Source organism: Anolis carolinensis, chromosome 3, assembly GCF_035594765.1.
Source record: "Anolis carolinensis isolate JA03-04 chromosome 3, rAnoCar3.1.pri, whole genome shotgun sequence".
Lineage (NCBI taxonomy): Eukaryota > Metazoa > Chordata > Lepidosauria > Squamata > Dactyloidae > Anolis > Anolis carolinensis.
This window is the reverse complement of record NC_085843.1, coordinates 20,186,661-20,194,799: the sequence shown is the minus strand read 5'-3', so window position 1 is coordinate 20,194,799 and position 8,139 is coordinate 20,186,661. Positions and strand designations below refer to the sequence as shown.

The following is an 8,139-nucleotide window of genomic DNA, read 5'->3' as shown; positions in this document are numbered from 1 at the left end:
CCTTCACCTACTGCCACCTGCTCTAATCTACCACCCGGGGATCTTGGAGACAAAATGGATGGCAAGGGAGTGAAGGTTTTGTTTCCTCTTAATGCCGCTTTAATGTTCAAGTGACCTCTATCTTTTTTGCTCTCCTTAGACAAAGGAAAGAGTCATGAGCTGCAGAATTACCTTGTTTGTCTGTATTATTATAATACCCTTGAGAAATGCAGGGTCAACAGGCAGCCCTAGTGTGAGACTGTTCTACTACAATAGTCCAGAGTTTGTGGATATGTAACTTTTTCTGAGTACAGTTCCCAGAAATCCCTTAAACCACCGCCATTCCTTGTCATTGTAAAAGCTGTCATCTAGGCTCTAGATCAGTGGTTCTCAACCTGTGGGTCCCCATGCGTTTTGGCCTACAACTCACAGAAATCCCAACCAGTTTACCAGCTGTTGGGATTTCTGGGAGTTGAAGGCCAAAACATCTGGGGACCCACAGGTTGAGACCTACTGCTCTATATCATTCCCTGCCTTGGAGGTGGGCACGCATGCCGCCAGTCCCTAAACACCCTGTATTGTCCTACTGTTCGATAAATTTTTCAACCTAATATAAATGGCTTTATATCCATTTCTAAAACGAACACATTTATTAACCCATAATCAAGTTACATAAAATGAATATATATTTATTTACTCACTGCCAATGAGGTCTGTAATATACAGCCTTTGATTCAGTCTTAATTTCTTTAATAATACAGTAGAGTCTCACTTATCCAAGCTAAATGGGCCGGCAGAAACTTGGATAAGCGAATATCTTGGATAATAAGGAGGGATTAAGGAAAAGCCTATTAAACATCAAATTAGGTTATGATTTTACAAATTAAGCACCAAAACATCATGTTATACAACAAATTTGACAGAAAAAGTAGTTCAATGCGCAGTAATGTTATGTTGTAATTACTGTATTTATGAATTTAGCACTAAAATATCACGATATATTGCAAACATTGACTACAAAAATGGCTTGGATAATCCAGAGGCTTGGATAAGCGAGGCTTGGATAAGTGAGACTCTACTGTATCAGCATGCTATTTATTTAACACATTTAGCTGGATTCTTACCAAGGTTTCTTTCAATTTATTTCAGATGTGCACAGTGTAGACAAATGTGTTGGACCTTTTGTCTTTAGCAATGGGTTCAATTTCCTGAATATTGTCTATTCACTGAAACCAAAATTAAAAAGGGCTATATGTGTTAGAGGGCCAGTAGTTTAGATATTAGAGAATGTAATGGTTGAACATTCAACTATTGGCCCATCTACACAGCACCTCAAACACGGGATTTCCCAAGTTAAAAAGGAGGTTGGCCACATGAGGCTAGAGGTAAGTCCGCACTGTTTTGCTGCAACAGACAAAAAACACAGGGTTAAAAGGTCCCCTTTTATTCCAATTCTGGTTGGAAAATGTGCATATTCACATAACTGTATACCCCTGCACTCATGAAAAACACGTGATTTCCTTATCTCCTGCTGCTTTTAAAAAAAACCTTCCACTGAATGTATCCTTGAAGTGATTGGGTTGACCTTGAAGGAACTGGGGGTGGTGACAGCCAACAGGGAGCTCTGCCGTGGACTGGTCCATGAGGTCATGAAGAGTCGGAGATGACTAAATGACTGAGCAGTAGCAGAATGTCCCTCATCTGCCCTCCATCTTGTTCTGATACAGAGGAAACCTGTGAGGACAGTGGGGGAAGAAATCCTGGGGCCCAAAGGTCTGTGTAGGGACATGTTCTGAAGTTCTGGGTTTTTTGTTTGTTTTTTTGTTCTCCCTTTTAAACCAGTGCTGTCTGGAAGCAGCCTAGGGGCACATCCATTTAGCCCCTTAGAAGCATGAGCTCCTGCATTTTTAAGTGGGTCATCCAAAGGACACCCTACATAAAAACAAATTCATTACCACAAAGCAGGAAAACCCTGCTTAGCAGAAAATTAATTTGATAGTTGGTTTGATCCACGCCTTCTTGAAAGGTGCGAGTTGAACCCACTATGTCCGCTGTCTGGACTGCCTGCTCAGAAGTCCTGGGACTTTCTCACATTTTTTGGACTCCATGAGGTCGGAATATCTGAGAGGGCTCAGGCCACCCTCTCCTAACTCCTAGAACTTACCCGGCCGCCATTAGCATGATGCCTGAGCTGTCCTGGCACAAAATCTCTCCTGCCCCCCTTCTCCTGGCGTGTCATTCTTACACACCAGGACAGCTCAGGCACCATGTTAATGGTGGCCTGGTAAGTTTTTAAATTTTAAACTGGTTTTCAGGGGGGTTGGGATGGGGGTCTGAGTGTCTTGCTGTCCTCCTGGAAGGTTCCAGAAGGGCATCTAGACACCCACCCCAGAAAGCACGAGCTTTCTGGGGCATGTGCGAACTAGAATCCCAGCAGAATCACATTTTTAAAATATGATTTTTCCCAGGTTAAAGGACTGTCTGGAAACGCCTTAGGACTCTGGAGACCAGCATCCTTGCACAGTCATGAAAAACCACTGGATGATGTTGGGGAAATCACACACACAGAGGAAGACAAATTCCATCGATTTAATTGATCTACTCAATTGGGAATGAGGGATACATCTACAGCATACAATTAATGCTTTTACAGTCATGGCTCAATGCTATGGAATCATGGGAGTTGTAGCTTTCGCTTTCTCTGCTAAAGAGTACTAGTGCCTCACCAAATCACAAATCCCAGGATTCCATAGCAGTTAAAGTGGTGTCAAACTGTATTAACTCTACAGTATAGATATATTCCAAAAGACAGCCCAAAATGATCAGAATAAACTAATTATATGCTGCTAATTACTAGATAATTATTCATCTCCCTGTCATTTCTACATAGAATCCCTGCTTTAATTGAGCCTTAAGACTCGACAATCCATTATGCAATGAAAAGTAGTGACGCACTTTAAAATTAGAGAGAAGAAAAAAGTGTTTGTACATCCTTTTTGCCTTCTGGTAGCGTGACAATGAACACCGCCATCTAACAAAAGCAAGACCAAATTAACCTAACATAGAAGCCCAGATGATTGTTGATTCTGCCTGAGGTGCATTTAATTACTTCACATACACACTGTTGAATGGAAATATATTGCTTTCAATTAATTTGGGTGGCTTGCACTTTGGACAGATCAGCACGAGTTGAAATGTACAGCTCCCTTCTCATCCGCCTATTCCAAAATACACAAAATACTATCAAAATGAAGACAAATACCACCTTCATAAAATCCCATTTTTATTAGAGTGTTACATCAATATATTGCTGTATTGATGAGTTCATTACAACTGGAAGCCACGCTTTGAAAATCAATAGACATATCTTCATAATGGGATTTTAAAAAGGAGCTTCATTAGCGTAGCGCAGCTGAATGGATCGATAGCTTTCCTAGCTCTAAATCTTTTTCAACGTTCAGTCATTTCCTTCCATCCGAAGGCGCATGAACTCCTTAAAGTGGTTTCAGATAGGTCGTAAGCACACTGCCCATTATATCTGCAGATTAAATCACTATTAGCTGCAACAATGACCTTTGCGAAGGTAACTCAAAAGACCTAATATCACGCTATCATACAGAAAACCTGAGGCCAGTTTATAGTTCTCTGAGAAAATGGTCATTTAAAAATCTATGGAGAATAGTTACTAACCTGGGAAGTCTTTGTGACAAAAGGAACTGGGGTGGCTGCTACCGGACAAGGGTCAAGTCTGAGAAAATTGTGCTCAATTTGGAGAAAATGCATCAAGAGAATGTTTTGCATCCCTCATCCTAATTGTATTTTTTGCAATTTCTTTTTCATATTTTTGTCCCTGAATCTCCTTCAGGAGACATTTACACCATGTTTTACAGATAATTGTGGTGGAGAAAATGAGGCCGTTGTTCCTCCAGTAATAATTCTGCCCCTCCAATGAAATTTCCTTTCAGTTCCTGAATTCCTATCATTACAGTAGATTAATAGTAGAGACGAGCATTTAGAAATACAATTCAGTATCCAAGGAAAACAAGAAGGCAAACTTAGCAAGGGAATACAAACACAACACAAATAAAAGTTCTAGCTGTGCCTCAACAAACTTTAATCATTCCATAGTATGCATATAGCTAAAGTAGGAACCGCGGTAATGCAATGGCCTGAACACTTGTGAACTGCTGCCCTGAAGGCTGGGTTGCTGACATGAAAGTGGCCAGTTCGAATCCACGAGATGGGGTGAGCTTCTGTCTGTCAGCTCCAGCTTGTGGGGACATGAGAGAAGCCTCCCAGTAATACATCCCAGCATTCCATAGGCAACGTCTCAGTAGATGGCTAATTCTCTCCCACCAGAAACAACTTGCAGTATGTTCTCAAGTCGCTTCCGACACAATAAAAATATATACAGTAGAGTCTCACTTATCCAAGCCTCGCTTATCCAAGCCTCTGGATAATCCAAGCCATTTTTGTAGTCAATGTTTTCAATATATCATGATATTTTGGTGCTAAAGTCATAAATACAGTAATTACGACATAACATTACTGCGTATTGAACTACTTTTTCTGTCAAATTTGTTGTATAACATGATGTTTTGGTGCTTAATTTGTAAAATCATAACCTAATTTGATGTTTAATAGGCTTTTCCTTAATCTCTCCTTATTATGCAAGATATTCGCTTATCCAAGCTTCTGCTGGCCCGTTTAGCTTGGATAAGTGAGACTCTACTGTATGTAGCTGAAGTTATACAGGAGCCCCAGATGGTGCAGCAGGCGAAACCGCTGTGCTGCTGAACTTGCTGACTGAAAGGTCGACAGTTCGAATCCGGGGAGTGGGGTGAGCTCCCGCTGTTAGCCCCAGCTTAGGGCAACCTAGCAGCTCAAAACATGCAAATGTGCGTAGATCAATAGGTACCACTCTGGCAGGAAGGTAACAGCACTCCATGAAGTCATGCTGGCCACATGATCTTGGAGGTGTCTAGGGACAACGCTGGCTCTTCAACATAGAAATGGAGATGAGCACCAACACAACTAAACTTAATGTCAGGGGAAAACCTTTACCTTTACCTAAAGTTATACCAAAGCTCTATAATTGTGTCATGTGAAAGGAATCTTTGTCTGATACTTATCTGTTAAGAGTGCTTTAGCACATTCCCCTTGACTACAACACCAAAGCAGCCTACCAGAAAATTCTAGGTATCTTGCCAAACTACACATCCTAAAATCCTATAGGAGTGAGCCACACAGTTAAAATAGTTTCTATCATTCCGTAGTGTGTAAGAAATCCCAGGTCATTCCCTGAAAATGAATATTCAGAACTGATCAGCATGACTAGTTAATCTTCAACACACAAACAGCTTGCTTTTCTTTTTCACATTTATTTATTTGCAGGCTGACTTTTCTTGCTGAAGCAACTATCACACACCCCTCCCTGGGGTTGCACCCACAATTTGAGAACCACTGTAATAAGGGATCTTTTGCCCACTCTCTCACAAACCTGGAGCTAGTTCTGAACATTCAGGTGGCCTTTCATATCCACAGATTCTGCATCCACTGATTCAAGCAACCAAATATTCTGGGGAAAAATACCAAATCCAAAACTTGATATTGCTACATGCTGAGCATTACACTGATGTGTAGTCATACTCTGCTGTAGCCTCCCACCAATTCACAAGTCTTTAGGCTTTCTCTGGCACCCATTTGAGTAGTTGACTATTTTATATAAGGGATGTCATTTTACTACGCCATTGTATATAATGGGACATGGGCATGTATGAATTTTGGTATCCACAGGGGTTCTAGACCCAAACTTCACTGTACAAGAAAAAATATTAGTATACTTTCTGGGTTCTAAGGGACCAACTATAATGAAATATTGGAAACACACTTTATAATATAAATTGACAATGATACAAATTATATATTGTGCTTGACACATATGCACTGTCCCCAAAGTTCCATGCATCTTATGAGCTACCAATGCAGGATTTGATTGCAGAACTATTCTGAATGTGCTGCTTCCTCTTATAGCTGGCTCTCGATACCGGCACATTCTGTACTGACAGATTCAACCATTTATGGTTTAACAATATTTTTAAACAAAAATTCAAGAAAGCAAACCTTGATTTTGCCATTTTATATAAGTGACACCATTTTACTACAAAATTGTGTATCATGGGTCTGTAGCATCTACAGGTTTGGGTATCCATGGGGGGTTCTGGAACCAAACCCTAAGAGATACCAATGACCCATTGTATTGCTACATTCAGTCCAATCTTTAAAGCCCTAAATTAAAAAAAATACAAAATAGAAGCAAATGAAATACAGATATTGATGGTCGTGGTTGGATAGGGGACTGGAGCTGCTCTCTTGGTGAGCAACCTTGGACTCGGCAAATTAAGCCTCGCCCACTGGCCACTGAAGATGGGCAAAACTGGTGAAGACTGAAGAGGGGGCACCATGAAAGACACTGAGATAAAGAGACTGCTATCTGCCAATGTTATCTTCATAGTTCCATTATTATCACAACTGTTTTTCCTTCTGTGTTTTTGAAGAATTTTTCACTCTTGGGAACTCATCTGACATGGCTGTGCATCTGTTCAGCAACTACTGGAACTGTAAATGTAGTTTTGCATATTATTTTTAATCCAAATCCATCTTCTAGAAGTTCTCTTGCTCACAAGGTTGCAAAATTTCTAAGATCGTGTGTGTACTTTTTAATGTCTTGTATCCTGTTCCATTGAATCATTGTTCTTTATGGGACACCATTAATAATCAGTCTTAGAGACCTTTTTATTTGCTGTTTTTCTGTCCACCTTTACTACTTTGCACTGCTTGTGTTTGCTGGGACCAAACATTCACGTATGGCTCAGAGTGTTCAGTAAAAATGTGGCTATGTCAAGCTGGTATAACAACCTTCAGATTGCCAGTATGTGCAGTGTGGTGGGTGCATGGCTTGGAGATTTTCCTATTCCATTGGATTGGGATAGACCATGTTAGGTTTGACCCAACTCTCGTTCGCTCGGAGCCACTTTGGGCTATGTGTCCGGTCTTCTTTTTGCACCCTTATGGATATACTGGAACAGGATGAAGCTTACATACAAAAGCAAATAACTGGAGCAGAGGGAAGGCATCTTTGTTGTTGTTCTGACTCCATAAAGACTGTGCAGACTATAGTCAAAAAGCAGAAACCTATCCAAACATCTTCAAACATTGTGGGGCTGGTGTTCCTCCTCTCGAAACACGGCTAGTTTGCTGGGGCAACATGAAGAGACATCTGACGCTTGCCCTAAATTATGTTACCCCTGAGAGATTGTACTTTTCTTCCAGTCTGAATAAAGTATTTGTAACAAAAAATACAGATATTGCATTGCAAGAGATTTAAGCTTTCATTACCTTCTAAATACACAATTGAACATTCTCATTTCAAATTGAAAAAAGGCCTTCATTCAGCAATAGCAATTCCACTCCCTTGTTCTCCTCTACCAGCAGCAAGTACAGCCCTTTCTGTGGGCTTTCCCCAGCCATGAGGCCAAACCAGCATTCATAGGGGTTACATTAGCAGCTGCTTAGAAAATGAAACTTAATTGGTGGTCAGAGTTCAAATTAACCCCTGGTTGAACCTCATGAGACTTCAGCAACTACTTGGAAAACAGTGGATGGTAACTGGCAGAAAAAAGGACTCATTTGGTGAAGAGCTATATTCATAAAGGTTTATGTTGAAAATAATATCTTGGGTTTTAAATGAGTACATTAGTTTAGCACGTTTGAAAATAAGAGAGATTAGACATTTACATGAACAAGAATATGCCTAGCAATTATACTAACTAGGAGAAAATTTACATGGGCCAGAAGCCTTTATCATTTTAGAGATAAGAGGATTACCAGCTGGGGACAGGCAGGCAACTCATCTCATTTATAATAAAGTGCAATTGGGCACATTAGGAAGGTTTTTTATATTTCCTTGTGAGACATCTGGTGTTGGCCTCTGTGAGAAGCAGAGATGCCAGATCTTGATGGACCATTTCTCTGTTCCAGCGTAGTAATTCTTAAAGCTATGTCATGTTATGCCCATAAGTGACTGCTAGAGATTATCAATGAAATAGCAAGAAAGCAAGGGAAAACGTAATGTCTAATCAAAAGAAATTAACATATTCA

The 8,139-nt window shown here is 40.4% G+C and overlaps 1 pseudogene; it reads left to right on the top strand.

Moving 5' to 3' along the window:
- Positions 1-6,441: 6,441 nt before the first annotated feature.
- Positions 6,442-7,461, top strand: LOC100562147 (phosphatidylinositol-glycan biosynthesis class F protein-like; annotated as a pseudogene).
- The last annotated feature ends 678 nt before the right edge of the window (positions 7,462-8,139 follow it).